Genomic DNA, 14,034 nt, shown 5'->3' with positions numbered 1-14,034 from the left:
CAACATCGTAGATATGCTTCAAGTGTTACTCCTTGAAAGTGTGAACTTCAAGCCAACGGGATTCAACGTGCAAGAAACCGGTTGATTTGGTGGGCAGTCGTGAAATTGTCTCCCAAGGTGTGAGGCGGAATCCTTCTTTCAAACATAGAAGTCATGAAGGATTAAAGAATTAAAAGAGTAATTGGTCGGGCTAGCAGTTAGTGATACGAGCGCTTTTCATTTCAACCGACTCTTTTCTTAATGTTCTATTTGATATCCTGGGAGCGAAGTGTTCTGCAGATGAAATCACTTGAAAGATCAACTTAAAAGATCGCATGTGGATTTCTGATCGATTACGGACTGAGTCCAGTGATTATAATGGGCAAGGCACGGAATTATGAGAAGTTCGTTACCAAGATTATGAGACTGGCATGTATCCTCCAGAGCGCCTGCAAAATTGCTGATATACTAAGTGTTATTCCTGCGCAGTACAGCGTTTTATGAACAGACGGCGCCTGGCACATAATGCTCCGTTTTATCCTTGAGGGTATTTTCAATGGTTTATCGGATCCCTCCGGTGGCACGGGCTGAGCTTTCAGCGTGCGAGAATCGACGTGCAAAAAACCAACTGACGAATTATGGGCAGCGCAAAGATCGTAACACTGTTTTCCAGGCGATTGTGCGCCTACATTCCTCTGGCAGGTACCAAAATCATGAGGAATTAATCATTGGCACAGCGATTGAAGAATTTGAAGAGGTAACAAATAGCGTGAGCGCAGTTTCCTTTTTCTTGAACTGACAGTGACGAGACAAACCTGGATGAGCAGCAGCGAGCGTTGGAGCAATAGTTAGTGCACAGTGAAAGTATAGGAGTGACGGGTATGTTGAGTCATGTACTGAAGGTAGGCTCAGAATTGAGTACTTAGAGCACATTGTTTGAGAAAATTGAACTCGCACGTTCCTGAGGTGCAAGAGAACTTCTCTGTACTGCGTGCTGCGTAATCTCTCCGGAAGGAGCACTGTGGAGTACGGAGGATCCTCGCACTTCTCTGTACTGCGTGCTGCGTAATCTCTCCGGAAGAAGCACTGTGGAGTACGGAGGATCCTCGCACTTCTCTGTACTACGTGCTGCGTAATCTGTCAGCTGAAGGAGCATCGTGGAGTAAAGAGGATCCTCGCACTTCTCTGTACTGCGTGCTGCGTAATCTATCAGCTGAAGGAGCATCGTGGAGTAGAGAGGATCCTCGATAGGTATCACCGGAGGTCCTTGCGACTGCCACAGGACGGGACGACCCAGCTACTGGAACAGCATCGTGCATGTGCCTTCTAATGCTGGTGGATATCCTGCCAATCAGGAAGGGTAAGACAGTTTGAGTAGAACTTGGTCTTCGCCTCATCACAATTAGGTGAAAGCCAATAGGAAAGCGATGAATTTGACCACGGATTGTGCGTCCACGCAGGGAGTTCTTCGCATGAATGTTGGTCGATACGGCCTGTATTCGTTCATTTGTCTGTCTCCTTTTTCCGTTGACAATTCCTGATTTCTTGCACATTCAGTGATTATGAGTCCGACGGAGCAGCCGAAATCACGTTGCATGCTCATGATACGTGAACACGTGGAACTTGGGCTTAGGAGCTTTCCGACTTAAATCACCGATTGAAGAATTAATGTTGACGGATAATTTCCCAGAACTTGAGAATGCTCGAAGATCCGAATTTGGCAAGGAATGAGACTTGTAAAAGCAGTACTTACAATAAAAATACTGAATATAGCCCCTGCTGGCTTTGGGCAATCATAAACAATAGTACCGCAAGCGGTACCTGAATAATAATAGACAAATAGTAAAATCGGATTGGATGGAGGAAACAATGAGATTATAACCATTCGAATTTATTTCAGGCATAGCAACACGATCCATACTTTTACCCCAAAAGCAAGATTGGGCTGGTTGGGTCGATTTACGTGAACTGGACTACATTTTGCAATTAGGAACTACAATTTCTGGATCAGTTAAGAAACAACGTAGGTACAATTAGTATCCCTATGCACATAAGTGTTTCTACAGATGAGCCAGATATTGCAGTTCCGAATTGCAAAATGTAGTCCAATTAAGTTTTAGAGAAGGAAGCGTGGACTACATGCATTTGACAGTCGGGGCCAAATCTTGTTGCTTTTCAGTCGACCGCAAGCTGCGAAATAAATTTAACTGAAAACCGGAAAAATTATATTATAAACTCAGTCTGTATGCAAGTTGAGCCTTTTTTTGCAGCAGGCTTAAGTTATCATTAGTTCGTCAACACTGGAAACTATTAATCAGCGATCGAATAACATAGTCAAAATGCTTTAAAAAAAATTAATAAAAAAATGGTGGGCCTAATCAGCACGAATCGAATCAGTGGCGTGACGTGATCTGCGATGCATCGATTGAACTGCCGTTTAAACCGATGGAAAAGAATCGATGAGCAGGGTGTTCGCAATGAGCACCTTGATAATCGATTCTTGACCAAAGCTTCAAATGGGGAAAAATCGATAATCGATCATTCACGCCTTGCCACTGACTAATCGAATGGTATAGGAAGCGCTGTTGAGGGCTTCCGCAGGTGCACATACAGCGGCTATCAAAGACGTGTTCTTGATACAAAATAAAACTTTAAAAAAAAAAAAAAAAAAAAAAAGACTTTACGTGCAAGCGTTTCCCAAAATCGTGCGACGCACAATTTGACATACCTACAATCCGTCGACAGCCCCTGACGGTTAGGCAATTACAAAAATCCCTTAGATGCGCGGGATCGATCATGTAGATCCGCCGACAGCCCCTGGCGGTTAGGCTATTTCGAAAGTTACTAAAACGCTCGGGAGCGATCATGCAGAACTGAGGAAAGAAAAAATCGACAAATGTCCCTTTTTCCTGAAAAGCACACTGGAAAAAAAACACATTGGATCTAGAGTCCAGACTCTTGGAAACATTGACAAGAAAAAATACTCTTGATTCAATCGGATTTTTGCTTGAATCAAAACGAAATCCGCTTAAATTAAGAGGCTTGGTTCTTGATTTAAGCTAGATTCTGATTGAATCAAGAGTACTGTTTCTTGTCGATGTTTTTAAGAGTCTGGACTCTATATCCAATGTGTTTTTTTTCCAGTGCATCAACCAAAAGTTAGCCCATTGATTGACACATTTTCTAGTTTTTTTTTCCTTTGTCGTGCGGCAACTAGGTGGTTTCTAAAATCTGCTCGCAGACACCAAATCTTCAGAGAGATCTGCTATGGTACCACTGCAAGTCCATCCCTTTTGGAAAACAGGTTACAACCCCCCGCGCCTGTTTCGGCTCTGCCCGCACAAGCGGCGATTTCGGCCAGACGTGGGGGATCCTGCTTATTCTGCTTAACTTTTCCTAGTTATTTACAATTAATGAGAGTGCACGGGATGAGTAGATTTACGTTTAAAGATGTTATTTTCTGATATAACATTTGTCCAAAAAATTGTATTCCTCAGTTTCGTAGACATCAGTCGTACCGGCAATAAAAAAGTCCCTTAAACGCGCGAGGTCTATCGTTATGTTCCGCCGACAGCCCCAGGCGGTTAGGCAATTTCATAACAACCTCAAGCGCTCGGGACCGATCGCGTAGTTCCGTTGACAGCCCCTGACGGTTAGGCAATATCCACACAAAGCGTTTCATCACTGAAAAATATATTTTGGATGTAGGGGTAATCTTCTCTCAAGAAGTTTGTTTTCAAGATTTAATAAATAGTACAGAGTAGAATAGAGGTGAAGTAAGTCCTCATCAAGATTGCAAGGGCTAAATCAGAGAGAGAACAATACATATTTTTCTTCTCTTTATCTTCATTATCGCAGACCGTTTGGATCACGTTAAAAAACGAATAATCCATTAGAAATTATTCGTGCAGGTGCAGCGATTACTGTCCTGTTACTAGTAATAAATATCAACCATCACTGGAATCAACAAATTATTTTAGCACCATAGGAAGCGACCAAAAAAGGAGAGAAAATGCATAAATAAATAAATACGCGAATAAATAGAAAAAAAAAACAGATATTCCACATTATTATGCTAATCATCTCTCGTTATTTCCAAGAGCCGTTTTTAAGAGTTGAAATTTAGTTAAGAAGAAAAATAGACGTTGCAACAACTTGACAGCGAAAACTTGACGAAAAAACTAAAAAAGGTTCTTTGAAAATGCGTTAGGGTAACATCCACGACCGAGACGCGACTATAAAAAAACGAGACATTTTTATGTTTGTTCCAAACGGGTTGGGTTTCATTTAAAATTTTTCGAAAAATTGAATTTGCACCACAGTATGTGTATTTGCGATAAGGAAAACACCAATACGATGTGTCGATTGATGCACCCTCGGAGGATAAGTTTTTAATTTTTGGCCAGGAAATTTTTTTTCCCCAGAAAAATACAATATTTTGCTAGATTGCAACAAAATCTTCCATTCAAAAAAAAATGAGATTCTCATTAGATTTGAGAACAAACGTGATTAAAATTCCGAATTAGTTCACTGTTCCATCGCTTACTTGGAAGGGCGGGGTTGTTCTATGTTCCTCGCTGGAGGAAAACCAAAATGCTTCCGTTTTTTATTGGGACCTTCTTTCTAACTTCAGACCTCATTTCATAATATAGACTGTTGCCTTCAAACCATTTATTTTCAGCTAAATGATAGAAACGGGGGGACTACTTTAGTGCTGGCACTTGTAAGCTTTTGAACGATCAGTCTTCAAATTTCTTTTCTTTTTCGTTTATCAGTCGTAGCCGTTAAATTCAAAGACCAAATGTTTATTTTAATTAGACAGGGAATTAGTTAAAATTACAGAAATACTTTTTGACTACGTTCGAAAGTTGGTGTTTGACGGGCACTTACGCGAGGAATTATTTCGTAAAATAGTTTACAAAAAGTTTACAAATAGTTTAAAAAAAATATATATTTAAGTGTTTCGTGAATTGTTTAGGTACCATTAATACCAGTGATATAGAGAAAAACAAATTATTTCCAAAAATACTACCCAAACTTTTGGAAAGTTTTTCTTTTTTAAAAAAAATATTGTGCTTGGGCCGACTATAGGGTCACTTACTTTCAGATCAGCCAATCTATGATTTCAAATACCGGTTATAATTAACTGTAAATAAAGCAATGAAGTCACGTCTTTGTATAAATCAAGGATTGTTCGAATGAAAAAATTTACGATGGCGTACACTTTTGATCAGATTTGATCCCAGGAACTCTCATGGATTATGTTATAGGCCCATTTTTTAATCAAATGAACGTTATATCTGATCGCTATTCGCCTATCTAATCTGCTTTCTGCTGAATGTAAGGGTCGTCGGGGATGACTTTTTTTCGAAAATTTTGGGATAGAAGCCGGAGGGTTGGCTTCTGTTTAGGGTCCTATGGCCCCCATAAAACGATCTGTCCATATCCTTTAATACTAGGTACTCTAGAATGAGAGAGAGTGTATAGTTTAGACTTCAACTACTAAACAGCTTAGTCCAGATCGCTGGTATTCGATGAAGCTAATGCTGAAAAAGCGTGAAAAATGTTGCTACAGGTTAGGCAGCTTGGTAAATTGACGTCAGCACCAGGAGTGCTTACTTTACTATTTTAAAAAAAAATAAAAAGGAGCTCTTGACTGGTCTTCTTGAAACTCAACATGAGGCTTTATCGAATTATTGATGTTTTTAGTAAATTGAAGCCAGTGCTAGATAGTGCTTACTTTACTATTTAAAGAAAATAAAAAGAAGCTCTTGACTGTTCTTCTTGAAACTCAACATGAGGCTTTATCAAATGATTGATACTAGTTTAAAATATTAGTTTTTCATCAAATAATATCTTACTGAGCTTTGAGATGTAAAGTATTCTCGTTGGGTATCCTTAGGTACAGCAAATAGTAGCGGTTAACTTCTCTCATGCGGCCTGGTGGGAGTTCAAAACTAGAAACCAATTTTCCCTTATTTTTTTATTATTCTTGGATGCAAGGAGCTATTAAGGACCGGGGGGGGGGGGGGGCGCTTCCCCCGGAGAATCAACCCCAAAATTAAAAGAAAGTGGTTCGGAAACGTTTGGGGTCTTCGGTTGGATTTAAAGTCTGAAATTATGGGCTCCTACAGACTTTCATGATTGTTTTATCAAAGTCAGAATCATTTCAACACAGGTGCAAATTTCCTCAAACACTTGGAAGCCCAAAAGGATAAAGTTATATTAAAGATTCATCCCTGATCGAAATAGCCCCGTTCAATCTAGACTCACAAGAAAATGTACATAACAATGCATGGCGAGGCAATGCTGTACAGAAGAGTGATCCTGTTATGCTACACTTGGGTCCATATCTGTGCCGATATTTTGCGGAAATTCGTTGTTTATCGGACTCATAAGAGTTTTTTTAATGAAAGTCTGAGTTTTTGGTATGAGTGCATCCTGCAATTTCTCGTTAAATCAGATAGTTTTAAGGGCATCAGCGGTTCCTATATTTGAACTCCCATTGATTTTCGACGACACCAGCGATCTGGACATATCTGAGGACTCCCCGCAGGCACGTAGCTAGTATTTAATATTATAGAAGGGAGGGGGGGAGGGGCTTGATCGGAGGCGGGAGGGGGGTCTGCCCCTTCAGAATAAAAATGGTCCGAGACTCCCCCCAGATTCTTACGATTTTTTTTGACAATAACCTTTCTTTACTTGGGGGGAAATTTGGGGGAGCCAGGCCTGCCACAAGGGGGGGGGGGATACTGGGTCCCCGGTACCAGGGCCCCGGAGGGGGCCCGTGCTGCCCGTGAAAAACCACTAAGAATGCACATTGCACATGCAACCCTTGTTTCGTAAGAAAAAGTGAAAAATTTACTCTAAAAATTTCGCAAAAGGTGAATACATTTTCAAAAACACGATAGGGCACTGTAGAATTCTTCTTAAATTTACAAAGGAGTATACATCTCGGAAAATTTCTATCTATAGGTATTTTCAAGATTTTCAGTACAGAATGATACTTTAAGTAACTGCGTTTCATTTTCTTCCGTCGTCAGATGCTAGCAGTCTCCAGTCTGGGCATCCTTGACTTCAATGGCTCATGGCTCAACTCCCTTGCCATAGACAAACGAAGGGGCAGTCCAGGGGACCTAACCCCCTCAGAATTGAAAATAGTATCGTGCGCCCCCCTAAAAAAATAAAATATTTCCTGACGTTTTGAATGCAACAATTCGCAAATATTTCGTGCTGAAAGTAGAAAAAAAAAAACCGTAATTATTCCGCAGAAATTGATGGCAAAATTCGTCATGGAAGCTTCAAAACGCGTCCGAATAGATTTATAAATTCAAAAATTTCTCGGGGGATGCCCCTCGGAACCCCCCCCCCCCCCCGTGCTTGGGGCCCGGGCCTTAACACTGGTACCGGGGCCCGAGATGGGATGTAGCGGGCCTGGGGGGAGCCCCTCCCCAGCTACGTGCCTGTCCCCCCTCAATTCGTTAGTCATTGTAATCATAGCAGGTGCCACTAAGAGGATGTGAGGTGAGCTTAAGCCTTGGACCGGCTTGACTCCAGGATGTCCCGCTGTCCCCGAGTTCCCCGGGGAACCCAAGGGACGCGGGTAGCGACCCTTTCTCGTGGCAGTGGCGCACACCGCCGACCGACCGCTCTACCAGTTCCGGCGAGAGAGCGTCCGCAGTCTGCTCACGGATTTCCGCGGGCAGCCCAGGGTTCAGGTGATCAGGCTGCTGGGGGCATCCGAACAGGTTACAAAGCGCACTCCGTACGCCGCGTACGGGAGCCGATCGCCGGGCCTCGATCTCACCGAGGATCACATTCGAAGTGAAAACAAATTCACTTCAAGTGTGATCATCAGTGAGGTCGGGACGTAGCATTTCAGCCCTAGTTCACGGAGTACGAAATGGGCTAGAAGGACTCTCGTTACGCGGTCGAATCATGAACCAAGTCCCGTGGGACTGGGCTCGTAAGATCGCGTAACGAGTGCCCAGAAGTCCAGTCGAAAACCCCGGTTTCCCACCCTTCCCCCTAACCCACCCCCCAACCCAGAGGAGCATTCATTCACTCAAAACTGAGTCGATCAAATCAGGGAAAAGATTAGAGTTTTGTAGCACTCAGGAGAGTGGTTCGATAGGCGTTCGATCTACCGATGTTCGTTTACTTCCTGGGAGGAATCATCTTAAAGTAATTAAAAATTTGCATGCAAATAAGATACATAAAAGTTAGATACCTACTAAAGAGAGTGGGAGCGATAGTATAAAATGAGAAAGCAGTATCTAAGGAATTAAGAGAAAAGGATGAAAATGAGAGACAGCAGAGGCAAGCACACATCAAAGAATGAATGGAAATAAGAAGATGTTGGGGATAAGCCCTAAGATCCGGAACAATTTACTTATTTCACCAGCAAATGTAGTGCAATGTAGCTCAAATAAAATTGACGACCGTGCAGTGGGTGAGGAGCAAGGGTTTGGCCCTTCAGAAATCACAAAATGATGTAAAAAATCACAACTGTAACAATGAAATAGAATAAGAAATCCTGATAAAAATTGTATGCTACAAAACAGCATAAAGTATACAAAGCTGAAAATTGTAACAAAATTGTATAAAAACCTAAAAAACTGTCGAGGCCTAAAATTATGTTGACCATTATGACACCCAGGCAGTCCAGGTAGTCTTGAGATACTTAGTGCAGTATTACAAAAAATACTGAAAGGGGGGAATGGGGGGGTTTGTGTTTCTTTAGAGTCGACGCCAAAAAGGCTCTCACACTTTTAGATCGACAGAAGACAACTGTCCTAAAATTAGTATGGAAATTGAACAAAAGATTAAATTTAATGAATCTTCTTTCGCAATCAAAAATTGCGTACATTAGTTTCGACGTGGACCGCACGGCGTACGTGCCATGCTACTCCAACAGAACTCGAACTCACGAAAATTTCCGAAAAATGGGGGAGGGGGGACCTAAAGTGACGATGCTCACAATCAGTCACCCTTACTCAAGACTATTGGAAAACATTGCGAGGTTGGGGGAGGGGGAGTGCAAGGTGAAAGCAAAAATACGTCGAAAAAGTTGGGAGCTGAAACTACGATTGGACGTATTTGGATCGAAAAGAACTATGTCCATTTTGACAAGAGCCGTGAGATTCATGAGGATACATTCATGACAGAGTTCATGTCACAATGGATATAGTTCCTTTCGATACAAGTGCGTCCAGTTCAGGGAAAAGCGATAACCAACGAGATCTCAAGAGTTTCTTACTTCTTAAATGATTTGGCGCCAAGAAAACGTTTCATACTTTTAGGGAGACCACACACATCCTGTGGCAGTGAAGTCAGCAAATCGACCCCCCCCCCTCCTTCCACCACCCTCACTGTGCAAAACTCTGCCACTGTCTCAGTTTTATCTCTCTCCCCATCCCTACACTTGAAAATTGCCTGACAAACAAACCGCTCTCTCTCTCTCTTCCATCAATCTTCTCTATCATCTCGCTCTCTCTCCCTTTTATCCCCTTTCTTTCTTTCTTTCAACTCTCACCCTTCTTCTCCACCTTTTACCTATCCTAGATTTTCTCTCTCTTTCATCTATCCATCTTCTTCTCTCTTCAACTTCGCCTGTTGCACCCTTGTCGGCAAAATAAGACACTTAAACTCCTCGGGCCTTTGCAGTTCGACTAACTAAGTTAAATATCTTGGTTTTAGGGGATGCAAGAGTTGTTTCTAATTCAACTTAAACTTCACTTGAATGAAACTGAAAAAACAATTTACTGATAGCACAAGGGAACGGTTAAATCTTGAGTGGTGATTTTTCTCGAAAATAGGGGGCAGTTACTGTACTGTTCCTATATTCCTGAAAGCTAAGTTTTCAATTTTTTCCTGCACGCCTTCCAACTCCCCTGTTCCCTTAACCAGTCCCTCAATTTGCTCTGTCTCCTTATCATTTTCAATTTTCAGTCCCTGCACTAGCTTTCCGACTTCCTTTTGGTTCCCTACCCCCTCGCCGGGCACCAGTCACAGACCCAGGTACTATTCCATATACAGAAATAGTGCCTGGATTCCGCCATTTACCACTCGCCTACTCTCACAAAAAAACGCAGGAAAAATATTTAGGTAGGTAAGTAGGTAGGTACCCATGATATTTTGGAACGTTGGCTGTGAACGAACTCCAAGGGATCCTGTGTCACTCCCAGATAGGGTACTTTACTTTTCGTGCTTCGAATAAATTTCATTAACATGAGCACTGGACACACACTTAAATGCTGAAAACCAGAAACTTGGTTCAAAAAAATCCACGGTCTCGAAGGAGAACCCGACATGAGTCCCAGAGAAGCTACGGACCTTAGAATGCGTGAGAAACAAGGCAAATTACAAAAATGTATTCGCCTATGTGATGTAGAATGAGAAATGAGAATGTTGGAATTGAATTTCCAGAATGGGATGGTTCTAGATATGTAAGTGTAAAACAGCTGAAATCTTTCAAGCAAGATTGGGTGGCCTAAATGTATCTATAAAGGGACTCTAAATGAATCATGCTTTTCTAACATTCAAAATTAAATATTGAGTACGTACTATACGACTCAGTCCCCTAAATTCCTGTGTAACACAATACAGCAGAAGGAAAAAACTCAAGAATAGGCGAAAGAGAAAAGATGAGTATAATACACACATGAATGAAAGAATGACTTATGGTTCAGTACATACTACACATGGTTCTTGGCATCAGCCTACCACCTCAGGCCTCAGGGCAGAATTGATTTCACAATCTCAAAAACAGCGATATGGTACCTGGAAATGTGAATAGTATGGATGATTGGAGATTAATATCGCGTGCAACACATTAACACCCGCGAGATTGATATGTAGGTGACAAATTTCGAGACGAAAGCCGGGTAAAGCATTTGAGAAACCGCGTTTTAGGCACTCCGAATCACGAGAACGCAATCATTGCCATTTCACGTGCACTGTTTTAATCCGGTCACATTGAACTGAAACACTCGCGAACTTTAGTTTTCGGCGATTCACGAAAGTAAACACGGTTACGAAATGATTTCCGATCGGAGAAGACATGAATCTCGGGACTCGTGCCTTCTTGGAGGAAATAATGGCGTGGGTTCCCGAAAATCGCTACGACAACGCGTGGCCCGACAAAATAGCGAGGTGACGACCGACTGTATGACGCAACAAGTAGTGGCCTGTCGGAAGCGTCTCCGGGACGGGGAAGGGGAAGGGGTAACGCACGCATACCGCACACGCCGGCCGGCCGGCCGGCCTTCCCCTCCCCTCCCGGCTGGCGACGATCGGACCTCGATACGCAACAGATCCTTGCTCTCTGTCTAATGAGGGGAGGGCGAGAAGAGTTCTTCCTCAAATTGTTCCTTTTGAAGGAAAATAAATGTGTGGATTAGGTTCGAGTTCATATGTTAGATATTTTTGATTGAAAAGGAGTTCTGGACGATTTTGAAAACACTGTTAGCGTGCTAGTTCCTTTTTACTAAAAGCGATCCAATTACTTATTAATTAAAGGAACACGGCAATTACTAGGGAGTCTCAGATTTGCTTTTCTTTTCTTTTCACACCCCGACCAACCCCGAATACGCGAAAATCAATCAACACCTCTTGAGTGTGATTTAATCATCTCTCACCCCCCCCCCCCCCTCCGAGAGATATGCTTGTTGACGGTAGAAAGATAGCCTTAGAACTGGTGCATTTCTCCCTTTTACTTATACTGGCGGAAAAATGAAATATTTTTAAATTAGTAGAAATTCCTTGAGGTTATAATAAAAAGGATCCATAAAACAGAATAGGAATGAAATTTCAATTGAATGAGAGAAAAATGTGAATCAACGAGGAGAGTAAAAAACATTAAAATAGAGGAAAACATTTAAATTAAAAATCGAAGAGGTTTATAAAAAATAAAATAAAATATAAAAAACAATGTGAAATCTCTTTAATAAATGATTTGAAAAAAAAAAATAATCATTTTTTCTCTTTTTTTTCAATGAGTTTTGCCCTAAGTAAGACATAAGACAGTGATTTGGCAACTCTCGAATGTTCATACGACGTTTTTCCTTAGCACGGCAGCTTAAGATTCATGGGAAATTAAAGAATAGCGCAATCGATGCGGTTGGCAGTTGTCTCTTTGTAAGCTTGTGCTTTGAGCCTCTTCTCTCCCTCCCCCCCCCCGGGGGGGGGGGGGGCACCCATGACTCTGCATCCGCCCAAGTGCCCTACGTTATTTATGGATGTTCCTTTAAGTATTTTATTGTATGTATACAATTTTGAGAGAAATTGTCTGAAAATTTCAAGGAAAAATATTCATAAGTTTCCTTGGGAAAAAATATTTTTTGAGAAGAAATTCGGCAAAATTCGAATGCCCATATGGCGTTTATATCTAGCACCGCGGTATGGTGGATGCCATCTTCTTGTCCACCGAGCACTCAACTCCACTGCACTTCAAACTTCGGCAGGCGCAGTATAGGCAATTTGCACAGCGGAACCAGTGCGTAAAGGTGTAGCGTTGGAAGTTTATTCGAGATGTTGAAGGCGCTGAACAGTGAGCATACATTGTGCACGGGCGGCGCGACCGGCCTGCCTTTCGTAAGCCTTTTGTTGCCCACAATTATTTGAATACACGGGGTCGGCTTCCCGGTTCCTTATCGTGTCGACAGCCGGCGCACGGTGAATCGAATCAATAGGAGAGGTCGGACAAAATTTGGAAACTTTAAACGCTTATGACTCCGTTTATACAAAACGTTGAGGTTCTAAAACTGGTTTCATTGGTTTCCTCGTGGAATTTTCTTCTACACGGAGAAAAAAACCTCGTGCGTGGGACCAGAAGTTTAGGTCATATGGATCTCTGAAGTTTTCGGATTGAGCATCTGAACACTTTAGGTCTAGCTGTCGAGGTTCGGATCACACATCTGAAACTTCAGTTCTTACATCTGAAGTACTTCAGATGTGAGAACCGAAGTTTTTCGGATGTGAAAACCGAGGTACTTCAGATGTAAGAACTGAAGTTTCAGATGTGTGATCCAAACCTCAGCAGCTGGACCTAAAGTGTTCAGATGCTCAATCCGAAAACTTCAGAGATCCATATGACCTAAATTTCGGGTCCCACGCATGAAGTTTTTTTCTCCGTGTAGAAGCACCACTTACAATTTGAAATATGACAAATTAAACATCAAAATTTGCAGTTTTTGTCAAAAATTTCATGTCCGGCCTTTCTGATTGACTCCATCCACTGTGCGGCGAGTGGGCCGAGGGTGATTGAGAAAAAAATTGTCCGTTTCGGATTTTGGTTCTCGGTAGAAATTTTGAAATGCAGTTGACAATTTCTGGTCAATCCGTTGATTTTTAAAAGTGCCCGAAAGTGAGAGCACGAAAAACCACAATTTTTATCTAAAAAATGGGGAGGGGTGTGCAATGCACCTTCCAATAATCGACCCGAAATTATTCTCAGGTCTATTCTTGTCGCCTGTCTTCTGGGGAACCATAATTCGGGACCGAAAATGTCTTCTGAATCATTCTAGGGTGGGCCTTTCTTAAAAATAACTTACTGGGGTCGAACTGCTGAGCATGAGCTTCTAAAGGTACTAGAGTCAATAGAACTATTCAACTGCCCATAATAAACAGGCATAGCTGGATGATAGTTTAATAATCAGGCAGGTAAAGGTGCATGGTGTCAACAAACAGAAAAATATCTCCCTTATAAGTGCAATTAAAAAATTAAGTCTACGGGAGAGGTTTGGGTCACGTATGGTTAGATTAGGTTAGTTTAGGTCAGGACATGTACGGTTAGATTAACAGGTAAGGACAGGTAAGGTTAAAACTAGGTAGGGTATAAGGTCGGGGAAAGTTAAGTTCTGTGGGTTAGGTCTTGTATGATAACGTTGGATTAGAGTAAATAGCACAAGAAAAACAAGACTTGAAATTTGAAAGATGTCGTTGAGAGAAGTTTTAAGTTTCGTTGACGCCGTGATCGATGACACCGCGATCAAATTTCACAGGAGTCAGAATTTTTTATTTTTGTATGATCATGGTGTCAACAGAAACTTAGAA

Source organism: Bemisia tabaci, chromosome 7 (genome assembly GCF_918797505.1).
Source record: "Bemisia tabaci chromosome 7, PGI_BMITA_v3".
In the NCBI taxonomy this organism is placed as follows: domain Eukaryota; kingdom Metazoa; phylum Arthropoda; class Insecta; order Hemiptera; family Aleyrodidae; genus Bemisia; species Bemisia tabaci.
This window is presented reverse-complemented; position numbering follows the sequence as displayed.